This window comes from Miniopterus natalensis, chromosome 3 (assembly GCF_054644295.1).
Source record: "Miniopterus natalensis isolate mMinNat1 chromosome 3, mMinNat1.hap1, whole genome shotgun sequence".
Taxonomy (NCBI): domain Eukaryota; kingdom Metazoa; phylum Chordata; class Mammalia; order Chiroptera; family Miniopteridae; genus Miniopterus; species Miniopterus natalensis.
The window spans coordinates 85,418,898-85,434,753 of NC_142083.1; the positions used below are offsets into that span (position 1 = coordinate 85,418,898).

At 47.2% G+C, this 15,856-nt stretch overlaps 1 protein-coding gene across 1 annotated transcript in view; it reads right to left on the reverse strand.

The window, feature by feature from the left end:
• The window catches only part of SNX29 (sorting nexin 29), a 458,514-nt gene that overhangs the window by 70,218 nt on the left and 372,440 nt on the right, over positions 1-15,856 (reverse strand). The window lies entirely within an intron of this gene.

The window sequence follows — 15,856 nt, forward strand, 5'->3', positions numbered from 1 at the left end:
GGAGCTGAGTAACAGCACCTCCTCCCAAGGTGCTGTGGACAGCATTCAGGTACAGAAGCAACGCAGCTGTGCCTGGGACCACGCAGACTACCACACCAAGGAGGGAGAGCTCAATTTGGGGAAGGAAGGAGGGGCCAGAGATAGCCCAGCTGGATGGAAGGTCATGTCCACATGGGATAAGCACAACAGGGACATAAAATACCTTTATTTTAATAAAGTTGTAACTCCTAAGAGAACACTCGGTGCATACAAAATGTAAGGGCTGTCTCATCAGCTTTTTACAGGCATAACATCTCCCAGGCACACACAGAAACTACCCAGGGAGGGAAAACAGAAGTGGGAGAGAGATCAATGCATTTTAGAAATTATATGAGTTAAGGACAGCCCAGAGAGTAAACACCTGATGATAAATGGTTAGTGTAATTTGCAATCAGTAAATGTCAATACACATCTTAAAACCTCTTTAACCATACAAATAGGCATCTCAACGTGATGTTAAGTTCTGCCTTTACATAAAAACACCCAACATCTCCAATGCAGACATCATGTATTTGAACTTTGGTTAGGTGACCATCAGGGTCTCTCACAATATTTGAATAAGGCAAAGGAAGGAGGACTTAAACCAAAGAATTGCAATTAGTGAATAGAAGTTTCCACTGGAATTAGATCTATCGAGTTTATTAGAAGCCTCCAAGCTCAGAGAGACAGTAAATATACTGGATCACAGATATTAAGTGACCTCAACTAGCCTGAGGGATGAGTCAAATCTCACGTGATGAAATTCAGAAAGTTCAACGTCAGGACCTGCCATAAAGTCCAAAACACCAAAACCCCTGGTTTCTTTCATCTGCTTTTGAACTAAATCAAAATGGACTCATACAGAGTGTGCTCCTTTGTGTCTGGTTTCTTTTGCTCTATACTGTGTTTATGAGGTGTCTTCATGTTGTTGGTCAGCTTCCTTGTTCATTGCTGCATAGTATTCCACTGTACACATATGCCACAATTTATTTAGCCATTCTGCAGGGACGGGAGTTTAGGCTGTTTCCAACTGGGACTATTCTGGGTAAGGCAGCTATGAGTGTTCATGAGCATGGCTTTTGTACTCATTCCTTTGGGGATCATAGATCTCATTGTGAAAGATAAACTTGTATCTAGGAGAAAATATATCTTAATGACCTTGGGGGGTAGGCAATGATTCTTACACAGAATACAAAAGAGCACAAAGAGCCTCCTGGGCAGTAGTTACACAGGTATATACAAAAGGAAAAAATAATTGAACCAAAAACTTAAGAGTTATACACCTGATATTTATATTAAAGCTAGATTTAAAAGCAAAAATGAAGGGGAAAAAACAACAACACATGCCCTCACTATCCACAAGAGAGTGAGCTTTCATCCTAACTTATGGTCCTGGGATGTCTAAAGTAGACTGCAGTGGGTGAGCATCCACATGGCATGACACACAGTCAGATGTCAGTGTTTAGAGGGGTCCAGAGACTAGATTCTAGCCTCAGCAGGCCTGCATTCCAATCCCAGCACCACCTCTTGCTAGCCAGGTGATCCTGGGTAAGTTAGTTCCCCTCTTTAAGCCTCAATTCTCTATTTGGCAAGTGAGGATAGTGCTGGGAGCCACTTCTTAAGAGCAGGGGGAGAACTAAGTGATTACGTGCAGGACAACATTCTTTACATCTGTTAACACGTCTAATCATCAAATGTTGCATGTTCCTGAGTAAAATTTCTCTCTGAAACACACACACACACACACACACACACACACACACACACACACACACACATCTATATAAATCTAAATATCAATCAATCGAGAGAGGGAGGAAGGAGGAAAAGGAGAAAAAATGAAAGACACGCAGGGAGAGGGAGAATGAAAATTTAAAAGCTGTTTTAAGTGGATTTAAGTCCCAGATCTGTTCTAAGGGTCTGCCCAGCACACGCACAGGCCGCTCAGCCAGCAGTATGCTGGCTCTTAGACATGCCTGAGGCCGATCATGCAAGAGGCAGGATGGCTTAGTGAGAGGGCTGTGCAGGGAGAGAGGCCAGGTTCAAATCCTAGCTCTTCCCCTTGCTAGCTGTGACTCTGGGGATGATATTCCATCCGCCTCAAGACTCAGCCTTCAGTCTGTAAAATGGGGACGATACCAACCTGGCTGGGTGGTTATGAGATGCCCTGCTTGGCAGGCAGTAAGCAGTGGCAGCTGTTAATATTGTAACCCCCTCACCTTCGTCGTCATCTACCTTTGTGTACATGAATTTCCCTATTACAGAATTAGGGGTAATTATAGGATGTGCAATCACAAAATTAAAGCAGGTGATTACCATGCTTAATTAATTGTCAAATGCTAGGCAGGCGAGGAAACACAAACAGAATGCTGAGTTTGTGGGCTGGGCAGTTAAACATCCCCTTTGCTTCCAAAAAAGTGTCAACAGAAACAACAGAATTCAGTAAATGACCTCAGGTAGATGTTGAAGAACTAAAACAAACCCTGGGAAGCATTACTTGGGCTTCTGACTCAGCGCAAGCTGGGTGCGCCTCTCTGAGGCCTCAGGCTGGCCCAGTGTTTATGCTGCCCGTCACACAAGCAGTCTTGTCAGGGCTCTCCAACACGAGTACTGTTTCAGGAGGGGACCTCACAGGAGACACTCGATGGGTGCCGTAAACTCTGCGAGGATCAGACCCCACAGAGCACCCGCTGATGTGAATGCGTGAGCACACTGGGATAAATAAATGCTCATTTACACACCTGGCTTGGAAACAATGCCAGCTGCCCTGCTTTCTGCAGCATGGATCAAGTACACCCTTCTCCACTTCAAATTCAGGTGCCTCTGTAAACACTCGAATCCCTCCACCTTGGAAGTGAACACGATTTTGTGCATGTTGTGATGGTCAGGAGTGAAAGCTAGCAGTAACCCCAATGTCGCCCTTGGACTCACAGAAGGCGATGCACCATTTAGCAGAGCCTATCATGTGCCAGACATTACACCTACGACTTTGACAGAAGCCCTGCAGTTTCACATGCCTTCAACCAGAGACTGGAACAATGAAGCAATGTGTCCACTCTGGTCTAGGAGTGAGGAGAACCAGAACCAGGCCCATGAGGTGCTGAACAGGGCACACGCGGCACCGTCCCATCTTAGAGAAAAACATTGCTACATTCTCTAAACTCCGACTCCCTCTACACAGACTGTGACGTTCAAAGATGGTCAGATGGCATTAAGATGATAAAGATTCTTTTAAAAATGGCTTTAGGTTCCTAACTTGTTTAGCTTCCTTAATACCCAAGGAATGAAATGGTTTGTTTTGGTTGGCAGCGTGTATTAATGTGTCCGAACAAAACCTTCCTTGTAATGAAATGGCTTCATGAGTTATTAACTATAAGTGTCCTCATCGCCAGAACAACATGCCTGAATTACTGGAGGACCACGCTCAGGGAGGGATATTATGGCAGCCAGATGCCAAGAATAAGATGAATAACAGCTAGAGAAGAAGGACTTTTCCGTTCACTGGGTCATGGAAATGAGGGACTAGCAAAGGCAGAGACTCATTACTTACTAAGAACTGCTGCGCAGCTCCACACCCTCTGAAAGAAGAGCACAGATGAGCGATTTAGATGTGGACAGACCTGCCCAGCCTCTGCTCTCCCTGGATGGGGACACTACGACCATCGATGCAGACCCCTCACTCCCGGGAGAAGTTCTGGTGCACACCACGTTCACCACAGTCCAACCCAAGCGCTACTGTCTCCAGACACCTGACACTAACCTCAGCACCTCTGAAAGTAGCATGGCCCACCTTCCCACCAGACTGCACCTGGCTGGTTTGGGAGGTGATGAGAGCTGGACACTGGGATCAGGGCCTCTACTCTTCCTTCGAGACCCGGCTCAGGTCAGGTCTCTTCCTTTCCCTTTCCCTGTGAACCCCAAGCAGAACTGGGTGCTCCCACCTCTGGGTAATCGCCAGTATCTCTTATGAGCCAAGCTCGGGGCTGGGCCCTGGGGATATCAAGACCAGGCATGACTCCTTCCCTCCTGAAGCCCACAATCGGCCAGACAGCCAACCCAACAGCCAATCTGATGCAAATAACCACACATGTGAACCTATCGTTCCCATGGAGATGAGCTGTAAGAACAGGGCATGGTTCTCAAAGCTGTGCTGGACCTGGGAGGGGGGTTGGGTTAATGAGCAGGGATGTTTGACTTGGGACAAAAACAGTGAGTCAGAGTGGACCAGTCTTGGAGGAGAAACAGCTTCAGGACAATGGGCAGGGCACCATCCTGTGGCAGGAACACGAGAGGACTGGAAGGAGGCCAGTGGAGGTCCAGAACAAGAGGGATATAGAAGGATGCTGGAGGTGGGCAGAGTTTCAGATGCAATAGAATAAAGAGGTAGAGTCTCGGGGCCTTTGCCATTGCTATTTCCTCTCCCTGGAATGCTTGCCTCCTCACTCCCTCAACTACCACCTCTGTTCCCCAGCACCAACCACCATCTGGCATGCTAGGTATCCTTAAAGTGTTTATTGCCTGTCTCTCTCTCACCAGAGGATAAGCTTCCTGAGGGCAGGGATCTGGGTGATTCTGTCCACTGCTGTGCTCTCTGCCCCAGTATAAAGGAGGCACCCAGTATGCATTCACTGACATGGATGTTCAAAAAGAATGGAATGAATGATTGACAGACAGGTCAGGTGGACACGGGCGCTTTGCTCAGACGTCAGTTGGAGCACCGCTGAGGTGGTCTTATTGGCAGGCCTCGCCCCGTCTCACAAACGCAGTACTGTCGCCTTCCTCATCTGTGCATGTGCTGGGCGGATGTGTGTCCCATACATGACCCGGGACTGCTCAGAGCACGGGACTGCCGTCTGCAGCCCCCATGGATTTGGTGATGGTGGGGATAATGCAAGCATGATGGCTGCATTAGTGAACAGCAACCGTTTATATGTAAACAAGTGCTCTTATACATAAACAAGTACTCCTCGCTCAATTTTGCTGCCTGGAGGGAGAACGTGGCTATAAGTCTCTAACAGGAAAGTAAGCGTTTTGCTTTAATGTCACATACATGAACCACAGCTCACCACTCACTTTCACTTTACTTGAAATTCTGTCGCACTGAGGCTCAGCAACTGGTCTAGCACAGAGCTAGTGAGAAAGGGGGCAAAGATGGAAGCCCAGCTCTGCCTGACTCCAGGGACCATGCCTTCCCATTACCTGCTCCCCAAGACCAAAGGAAGCTAGTAAAACGGCAGGGATTCTGGTCCCCTTGACTCGCTGAATTCCTGACCCTGGTTCCCACCCTCTGTCTCCCAGGTAAAGTCTATGACTCGCTAAGTCAGGGCAGCACCAATTCCAATGGGGGTCAGATGCAGAAGGGCTCTCAAAGGACTCATGGGGACAGTCCCCACCTCACCTCTGGCCCATGAGGACCCTCTGCCCCACCAAACACTCCCCTGCAGCCTCTCAGTCCCAACCTCTGCTCACACCAGCCCCTGCCAGAGAATTAAGGAGGAGACCAGTGCGACATTGCTGGTACTCTGGGATTCATGGCTGCTGGCCCTGGGCTCTGGGCAGAACTCTCCCCTGGTGGGCAGTAAGCTGGCCCTTTCAAGAGAGTGAGAGACCAGGAATAGGGGAAGGAGACTCCCTTCAGAGACCTCTGAAGGTGGGCCTGGGCTTGAGGGTAGCCCCATCTAGCAGCAACAACTGAGAGTTCCCACCCATGATGCGTTTCTCTGTCAGGATCCCTACACGGTTGGCACAGTTTTATCAATTGTTCTAGCCTGGTCTCAACTGTGCTGGGGGACAAAAGAAACAGGCCCATTGTCATACTTTGGTTTGAGGAACAAAGTATAGAACTCACTGTACCCCTCCTCCATCCCAAGCCAGCTATGCCCAGGGGTTTGGCTGCCTGATGAGGGTCATTGTCAGCATGGCCAGCAACATCAGGGGCCACAGAGAAAATCACAAGGTCCCTGAGTGCACGTCAGACATCCCTAGGGAACTCAGAAATAGATGGAGCCATTTTGATGGAGTTAATTTCCGGCAATCAAGCTGCTGGGGGCTCCAACGATCACATTTGGGGAATTTTAAAAGGAAATATGACTTCATCCTACAGTCACATGTTGCCGTTTGGAATTTGAGTCACACACATTATCCCCCCTTAGCCATGTGCACTGCGGTAGACGTTCATTTGCTAAAAGCTGGTTACTCTGTTTGTGACACCGAAATTAGGGAAAGAGTTTTAAACTCACTGGGAAAGTAGAAAAGTCTTCCGGTTCTGCCTTCGCTGATATAAATACCAGCCAAGTCAGTGTAAACAGAAGCTGAGCATCTGTTTTTTCAAATAACTAATTCAGAGACTACTTATGATATATTGATAAGTATGATTCCAATCACATGTGAGTATGTGTGCAATTATATCTCCAAAAATAAGACCAGAAGGATTCTAATCAAAACATTAACACTGGTTATTTCTGAATGTTGGTAGATTTTTATTATCTTTATGACTTCTTTATGGTTGTCCAAGTTTCCCAATTTCCTTTCCTCTATTAAATATTGACTTAATGAAAGAAAAATTAAATGGTATTTTTCAAATCAGTGGGACTTCTGGTGGGCACTGGGAAGACAACTTGTATTCTATCCCCCCCCCCCCTTTCTCTCCAAATATAATTGGATAAAAGTTAAAATAGATATTTTGAAATACACAGCTATATCCGAAAACAAAAGGAATACCTCTGTCATTTAGGAACAAAGAGGAAACCACCCAGAGTGAAGGGTGGGCAGAGCTGACCACAGAAACATGGTCCAACCTGGGCTGCAGGGCGAGAGTGTGAGCGTTTGCTGGGCCTGGGGAGCAGGCGGCCCTGCCTGTGGCAGGAGACCAAGGGGGCAACCAGTGTAAAGCCAGAGCTGGGGCCCAAGATGTCTGTGACACTGATTTCCAGAAGTGCCTGAATTCTCTCAATATTAAGAAATGTAGGGGAAACCCTTTTGGAAGATCTGATGTTCCAAACTGTTTTTCAGCTCTAAACAGCTGTGATATTGCTACACAAGATGGGAAGTTACTTTTCACTCTGTATCCTCAGAGCTAATGCTTTAAGAAAGCTGCTGGTGTGGGAAATATGTTTTTAAAGAGTTCTAAGTCTCTTTGCCTCTAAGAAAAGGGCCCTGGTGAGAACTTGCTCTCTAACTGCAAAACTACTTGAGTGGGAAACCAAACCTTCCTCTAACTCTCATCACACTAATAGCAGAAGCAAAACCACCTCTGAAAATGTCCTTCTAAGCTGAGCTTAGATACATACATATCTAATCCCTTTCAGTTTACCTGGTGCTAACTGAGCACCTACTAAGTGCCAGGACCTGTGCTGGCTGCAAGGAGATAGATAGAGGTGGACCAACAGTTTAGAACAGTGATTATGTGCACACTCTGGGATGAGGGCCGCCTGGGTTCATATCTTGATTTCACCTTCTTAATAGCTGTGCAACCTTAAGTAATTACTAAACCTCTCCCTGTCCTTAATTTCTTAATGTGAAATGAGGACAATTTTAGCACCTTCCTTCTAGGGTTGTGTTTAAGATTAATCACTTTTGTTGGCATGTAAATATTTCACAAAAGTTAGCTATTAGTAGCAAAAGCTATGTGCCTGCTTCTAAAGAAGTTCACACATTAGTGAGGCAGACAGACAAGCAGACAAAAACTATCGTCCAGTGTTAGCAGAAGCCAGGAGACAGGAGTAGCAGCACGGAACGCAGTGTGGAAGCCATCATGGAAGACTCCCTAGAGAAGGTGATGTCTGAGCAAAGCCTTAAAGAATGGGGAGCAGCTGGTCAGGCAAGAGGGAGGTAGAAGGGGTGCAGTCCAAGACAAAGCTACAGGAGGAGTTTTCTAATTTCCTTGATTACACCAAGACCTTTCCATATCAAATGTTCCTGAGAATAGAAAATTAGTAAGAAGAAAATGGCTATAAAAGAATTTGGCGTTTAAATAAGCAGTGCACTCAGCTTGGAAGATACCAAACAAATGGCTGCTCCCAAAAGATGACTTGGGGTGTCCCCTTCTGAATGAGGAGTTTCAGGTGCATTTACTGGGCCTCCAAGATGAGAGCTGAGTGATCAGGTACTATTCAGGCCAGCAGCTCCTGTGTAAGCGAATGGGCTAGGGAGGCCATAATTCAGCCGAATGGCCCTTAGAGTGTCACTTTCTAATGTGATTAAGAATGACCCTCCTCCTCCAGCTGCTGCTAATGGTCCTTTAAGGAACTGGCAGCTTCTCTCACATGTAGCACTCAATCTCTGCCAGACTCTGCTCTGCTCACCGTGCCTCTGCTCTGGGCAAGCCAATCCACACTGGGAGCCAGGTGCTTCGCTCCTGCAGAGAAACCCTGTGAGCCAGGCTAACGCGCTGTCCCTGGTCCCTCTCTTTGCAGTCACAGACTCTTTGATTACCAGGAAGAAAAACCAATTCACTATGGCTTCAGGGAAATGGCAACTTACTGGAAGAATATAAAGATATCTCAGGGAACTAAGGGCTGGCAGTGCTGCTGGGCCCCCGGAGGGGTTGGACCAGGAGCCAGGAACCTGGCCAGAACCAGGGCAGTTAGCTGCACACCCACGCTCTGCTTCTCAATGCTGCTCTCTCTGTAGGCTCACTTTTTCTGTGTCTTGAGCTCATGGTCCAACCACAACACCCCTCAAGCATGGTCCCATTACACTCAGACCAATCCAGTCAATGTCTCCCAAATGTTCCTAGAGAGAACTCTGTAGTGGATATTGGGTGTTTCCCTCTACCTAGTATCCATGCCCCTTCTTCAGGAGGCAGCACCTCGATTCTCCTCTAGGGACCCATTTGCCACCCAACCTTAGTCTCTGTGACCCTAGAGGTGAGCATGAGATCAAGGTCTGGTCAATCAAAACCCTTTGTGTCCCGCCCAAGTCAGGCCATTCAGTAGCTTGTATGGCTAGGAAGGAGAGTTGGGCTTTTTTAGTTATACTTGGCCTGTGAGGATGGAAGCTCAGAGCTCCTGGTGACACCACAGGAGGGAACCTACCAGAAAATAAAGTCTTCAGAGAGGGAAGCAGAACAGAGGGAGGGAGGGAAGGAGAGTGACTGGGCCTCTGGATCAAGTTCAAGCTACACCTGAACTTTTTAGTTACATGAGCCAATAAATTCTGTTTTGTTTAAGATGATGTTTTTTGCCACTTGCAATAAAAAGAATTCAGTCCAAAAGAGAACGTAATAAGGCCTTTATCCAGACTGTTCCTCCTGGGTGAGTGTTCACTCTGGCCAATGAGCTACCAAGCAAGCATCTGTCCTGTGTATCTGTGCAGTGTCTGTGGGCAGAGGGGGGCAATTCTCGGAGAAGCAGAAGTAGATTGGTAAATACCCCAAAGGATACCTCCTCTGCAGTGCCCAAAGTATTCCCCCTTCTGGGTTTAATGGGCCCTTTAACTTATTTGCACAACAAAGCAAAGCTTCTTCTGGTGCCCTTGGCAGTGACTCTGGCAACTGTGGACTAGGAAACCTGGGAGCCAATACCAGGACCACAGATACTTTGCTCTTCACTCTAGAAACAGGACAAGTGGTGACTTTCTAACAAGAACAACAAAAAAATGTGGGTAATTAATTTAGACTCGCCAGCTAGAACTGATCCTTTAGCACACGGCTACGAATTCCCAGGCAGTCACTGAAGCAAGACTGGGTGTGCATGGCAAGACCTGAATTGTCTTCCTCCTGTGCATTCTTTCACAGTCTCTGGGTGTCCTCAGAATGCCTCAGCATCCTGGTCTTGGCACTATCGGGACCCATCCCCCATTGAAATGCTTTCAGGAGGCGTTACTTAACTCCAAGACAATGGCATCACGCTCGGGCAGAAATGCTATAAGATGCCAGCTCAGCTCCATGCAGGCTCGTGCAGGAACCACAGCAGACGCACCAGTGACAGGCTGGGAGCTTCTTCACATGCTGCCGAGAGCCCAAGGTGAAGCCGCTGCAACCACCCAGAGCTACGCAGATGCATCTCTTGCCTACACAGCTGCGAGCCTGTGCTCACGGTCTCTAACCCTCCTCTCTGAAAAGCAGCCAATTTAAGAATTTTTGCAGTAATCACTCAGAGTAATGAAAAGCAAACAGAACAATAGAACATTTCAGATGTGACATGAGAACTCGGTGCGCCTCTCTCATGCACATTTAGAGAGACATATTAGTCATCAGGAAGAACCCTCCCTTATCTCCCTACACAACCAGATCGTGCCTGCTGGCAGACCACACACGCCGAACACAGTCAGTATGCTCCATGTGATCATTTCTCCTCCTAAAGATGCCCAGAAGACAGCATTAAAAACCAAGTTCCTATGATGGGGCTGTGATGAACATTCTTTTGCCTCTCACATGTGCAAGGCACTAAGGTAGGTTCTTAACTTGTGTCATTTGGACTCATCTGCATCTTTTTATGGTGCGTTAAATGATGTGTGAATGGGGTTTACCCAAAGGCCCAGAGCCAGCAGTGGTGGAGATCTGACTTGAATTTCTGTCTTTTCTAGGCCCCAATCTGTCTTTCTTCCTCTACAACACCTAAGCAGCAGGGCAGGAGCTCCAGCCCCAGAGAAAGCAGCAGACTCACTGTGTGTCTGCAACCTCAGTAAACCGAGCATGGGGAGACCCTACTCCAGGGAACAAAGGTTAAAACACGAGGCTGTGGGATCTGCTGTCTCATTTAAGCCCTGGCTCCATCCAGCTTAGACCTTGGCCAAGTTACTTAACCTTTCTGACCCTCAGTTTTAGCATCTGTACAATGAGGGCACTACTAGCATTTACCGTACAGGTGCTGTCATGGCCCAGCGCACAACGCATGACACGTATCTAGCATATTAGCAGTGGTAATTTATGTGGGGTTGAATTCTTATGAAATGTTAGATGGACGCTCGATGTGACTGGACTCTCTGACTATACTGCTGCTTGGTAAGGGGAAGAAAACGAAAAGGCCTTCCCTGACACCTCAGCTTACTACCCACTAGAGAGGGTGGCATGAAGGCAAAGGAGCTGTCACAATGAACTCAGGTAGCTTGGTTTAAACACTCCATTAGCACTGAGCCATGCAAAGCATGTTCCCTGGAGCATACGGCAGTTAAGATGATGAAGATCTCCTACCTTCCAGGAGTTCCTGGGCAGGGGAGCTCCTGAGCAGCTCCTATCTACCCTGGCATGTCTCCCTGTATTTGGAGTCTTTCCTGGGTCACAGGCCCCCTGAAAATATCCATAAAACCTATGGTTTCTCTCCTGGAAAAAGACCCTCACCCATACACACCCCTGGGTGAATGCACACACACATGCACCCACCAGGTACACACACTTTTACAGACTGTATCAGCTCATTCCAGAAAGTAAGGAAATGGTGACTGGCCAGGTCTGAGAACTAGAGTTCCTGAAGTAATGCACCCTGAGTACCCACGCCTCCAGCGCCCCCTGTGGGCCAGCACTCAGTGGCATTCACACATCTACTCATTTACTCCTTGCTGCAACCCCAAGGGCCAATGTCACACATCCACCTTAGAGAGGAAGACACACACCCTCTGAGAGTTGACAGGGTGTTTCTGGTCCAACAGGGTGCAAAAAAGACCCCACTGCATTGAAGACATGTACTGCGCCGCTTCTAGGAAACCCCTCACTCCCAGATCCTAGCTGCGCACCCAAGCCCACCCACTATGGTGGAGGACAACCGCACAGAGGCTGAGGCAGAGGGAAAGCCTGTGCTTTTGGCTGCCAGGACGCTCAGCTGATGGCCCAGCAGCCTGCTGGGATCTAGTGGCTGAGCACTAAGGACTATTCCCACTGGTTCCTTCTGAGATTCTGCCAAATCTGTGCCAGCAGCACAGATCAACTTTATCTGTGGGAAGGAACTGTGCTAAACACAAATCTGGTGTCTGTGGACCTAATGGACATGGGGGAGAAAAATTACCTCAGCTGGCCCTGGGGGAGGGGCTGGCTCTTAGGGCCCAGGACCAACTGGCCTGTGTGTCACTGGGAGGCAATGCCAACAGGAGCAGTGTTAACAGAGGCCCAATCCCTCACCCACAACTTCCATTAAACGCTCCCAAATCCAAAAAGTTCTGAAAACCAAAAGGCTCTTAGTAAGTTTGGTGCGAACTAATCTGTTGACAAAATGTGACTGAACCAAATTAAGGATATTTATAACCTCAACTTGCCTGCTTGGTGTGAACGCTCCTGTTTCACTGCGGAAATTCTGAAGTGTCTGATTACAGGGTGCTGCCCCCAACCTGCTTATCAAAACCTTGTTCCTTTCTAAAATCCAGAAAGAAAAAAAAATGAAAACATGGATCTTGGATTTTGACCTCGATAATTTTGAATAAGGGGTTGTGGACCTTCAATAAAACAGTCCATTTAAATGAAATTGAACTTTATAAAAATCTGCCCAGAAGCAAAAAGGGAGCTTGGTCAAAATTATGACATAGAAATCTCTTAAATTGTCCATAAAGTATAGTAAAGTTGGTTTGATATACGAGCCCAAACAGTAATTTGGCAATATAAATGTATAATGCGTACAGTACTATGTAATATATAAGGGCTATATGCAAAATGTAATTTCATAAAACTTTTAATTCTATAAAAGAGGTAGATTTTTAACACTACGTTCTGGGAGGGTCTTTACATTTAAGACCAAGAAAAGGCTCAAAAGACTTCTATCTTATGCCTCCTCGAGGGTACTTGATGAGAGAAAGATAGGGTAACTACACAATTTAAATTTTTCTCTATTTTTCCTTTGCTCTGTGGAACACTGATTATTTACCACAGTTCTTCCCCCTCCACATACTCAAGCCATTCACCATGTGACTACAGACCCGCTCACCAGAGCCAGATTGTACCTTCTTTGACTTTGGGCTTAGCCATCTTGATAGCTTTGGCCAACAGAAAATTAGCAAATGTAACTCAGGCAGAGGCTTGGGATACACTGAATGGTTGGGTGGGTCTTTGCACCTCTGCCTTCACCAGGAGGGCATGTCCCAGTTAGTCTGCTGGGCCGAGAAGGATGAGAGGCATGTGAAGAGTAGACCAACTGCACCTTGGACAGAGGGCCAGCCTAGATCAGCCAACCTCCAAACAATCCACAGATACATGAGCAAGAATAAATTGTTTTAAGCCACTAAGTTTGGGGGTTATTTGTTATACCAGGTTACTGTAGCAATAGCTAACTGATACACTTGGCTAGAATAGGTAAGACTGGATAAGTTGAACACATATGAAGCCACTCTACTGAGCACTTACGATGTGGTCACTGGTTTTCACTGTACTAACTGCTTTCCACACATTTTATTTCTAAGTACTGGGAAACTAAGGTTCAGAGGGGTTACGTGACACAGCTGGGCAGCTGCAGAGATTCTACACCTCCATCTGCCTGACCTTCAGAGCCGGAGCATTTCAGCCACTGTGCTATAGTCTCCCCTCCAGCCTCCACTGTGTTAGTTGTGAAAGAGAAATAAGGAAATGATCTTTACTTACTACCACGGGGTCCTAGGCTGGAAGGATGAAAAATATCAACTAATTTAACTTATTAATTTGTGAGTGCTGACTGTGCCTACAGAACTAAGCTAAACATCGGAGAAGAAGCAGGAAAAGTAAAAGACCTGAGAACTAACACTAACTCTGATGACAACAACTACCATGCACTGATTACCAGCTGGGCAACAGGCTCTGGTGCTAAGCACTTTACTATACACCACACTTAATCCTCATAAAATCTCCAAAGGGCAAGTCCTACTGTTTTCCTCATTTTACAGACAAATAAACACAGGTTCAGAGAGCCAGATCTGGTTGCAAAATCCCAGATGGTTAAAAACTACACTTAGAAATCTTCAAATATCGCCCCTCACTCCCACTCTTAGTTTTCAAGCGTTCTTTTTTCTACCAACCCCCTTTTTCAAACCAAACCCTATGTGTACATCCGATATACATAAGAGATGAAGGCTGGGCAGCTCCAGTTAAAGGAGGGGGTTAGGACCCCACCTGTCCCTCTCTATCCAGGGTGGATCTGAGGCCCCACAGTGGAGCACGAGGTCACCACAAACACAAATCTGAAAGCACCCAGGTCAGAAGATCAAGTCTACAGTCCTTGACAAAGCCCTCCCCATTTTCTCCCTGCCTGCTTCGGCAGCCCCATCCCCCCTCACATTCCATCTTGCAGCCTGGGCCACATCCCCAGAGACCCCTAAATTCTCCCTGCCCTGGCTCCCACCCCAGTGTTCCACTCGGTGTGGTCTTTTCTATGCCAGGCCCTCTACCTGAAATGCCTTTCCCTCATCAGTCTACCTGGCAGAAACCCACATATTTCCCAAGACAGTTAGTTCACTCAATTCCTGCTGCCCTCACCAACTGATTTCCCACTAGGCTCTGTAGAAGCTTTTATCATATCCCCACCCAAATTACCCTCTACCAAATTACTGTTTCTTCCTAGCATTTTGCATAATCAGAAATTTTCTTACATATGTATTTACTGACTGCTCTCTGTCTCCTCTCAGCTAGAATGTAAACTCCACAATTCTTATTCACTACGCTCCAGTCTCCAGACCAACGCCTGGAAAATAACAAATGCCCAATAAACACTGCTCAATGAATGAAAATGAGTAACACCTGAACACTTACCTGCATTTGTGCTTTTTACAAGTCTTTATCTTTACCAGGAGGTAAATTTTCTAAGGGCAAGAACCCATGGGTGAGATGCTCCTGGGAATCCCCTGTGCCTAGAGGAGCTCAATGGATGTTGGGTGGGTGGGGAGGTACATGGATAGGAGTGGAACTTTGGATGGATGGATAAATGGAAGGAAGAGGAGGAAAGAAAGAAAAAAGCATGCAGGAGGGAGGGAAGGCAGGCACATTGTTCATCCACAGCATCCGGTCACCTCTATACACCTAAACACACCTATCCTTGTTGGTGACTGACAGCGGGCGAGGGACTGCTATCTTTGACGGGCAGGACCAAGGTATGCAAACTTTGTGAAACCCCATCCAACCCCCTGTATAAATAAAGACTTTGTAAAGAAGATACATGACATTCACAGCGGTGGAACCTGTGAGAGGAACACTGGCCAATGTGGAGGGAAGAGGGCTTCCAGTTGCCATGGCACTGAAAGCCAGAGAGGCAGTAGGCAGCCATTGCCACCTAGAGGTCAGTTACAGGCACAGCAGGTGTTGGCCAAACTTCCCCTCAATTATGAGGCCTCTGACTGGGATACACCCATGGTCTAGAAGGCACAGCCCGGGATGTCAAGAGCTGTGGGTGTTTTAGAATACACCAGAAATACACCAAGGTCTGACTGGCTGCCCAAGTAAGACTCAGGGCTCTGGTGTGAAAAGGGGTCTTAGAGCTGGCCGACAGGCTCAGGTCTTCCAGGAGAAAGGAGAAACCTCTGTCAGCAGGATGGTCAGCTCCCTCTCCTCCTGCCCTTCTCCACACCCCAGCCAGAGCGAGGGTTCCAAAGCACAAGTTGAAGTCCTTTAATGGCTTTCCACGGCACTCGGGTTTAAGTCTAAATCCCTGGACATGGCTTAAAGGGCACACAGCATGACTTTTCCTTGCTCATCTCTCACCTCAAGTTCTTCTCTGGGCCTGGCCAAGTGGCTCAGGTGGCTGAGCATCGTCCTACGCACCGAAAGATTGCTGGTGTGATTCCTGGTCAGGGCGCATGCCTGGGTTGTGGGTTCAATCCCCGGTTGGGGCACGTATGGAAGGCAACCAATCAATGTTTCTCTCCTTCTCTGTCTCTCAGCATGTCCCTGGGTGAGGATTAAATTTTTAAAAATTCTTCTCTGGCTAGTTTCCCTCTTAAAACAGCAATGAGC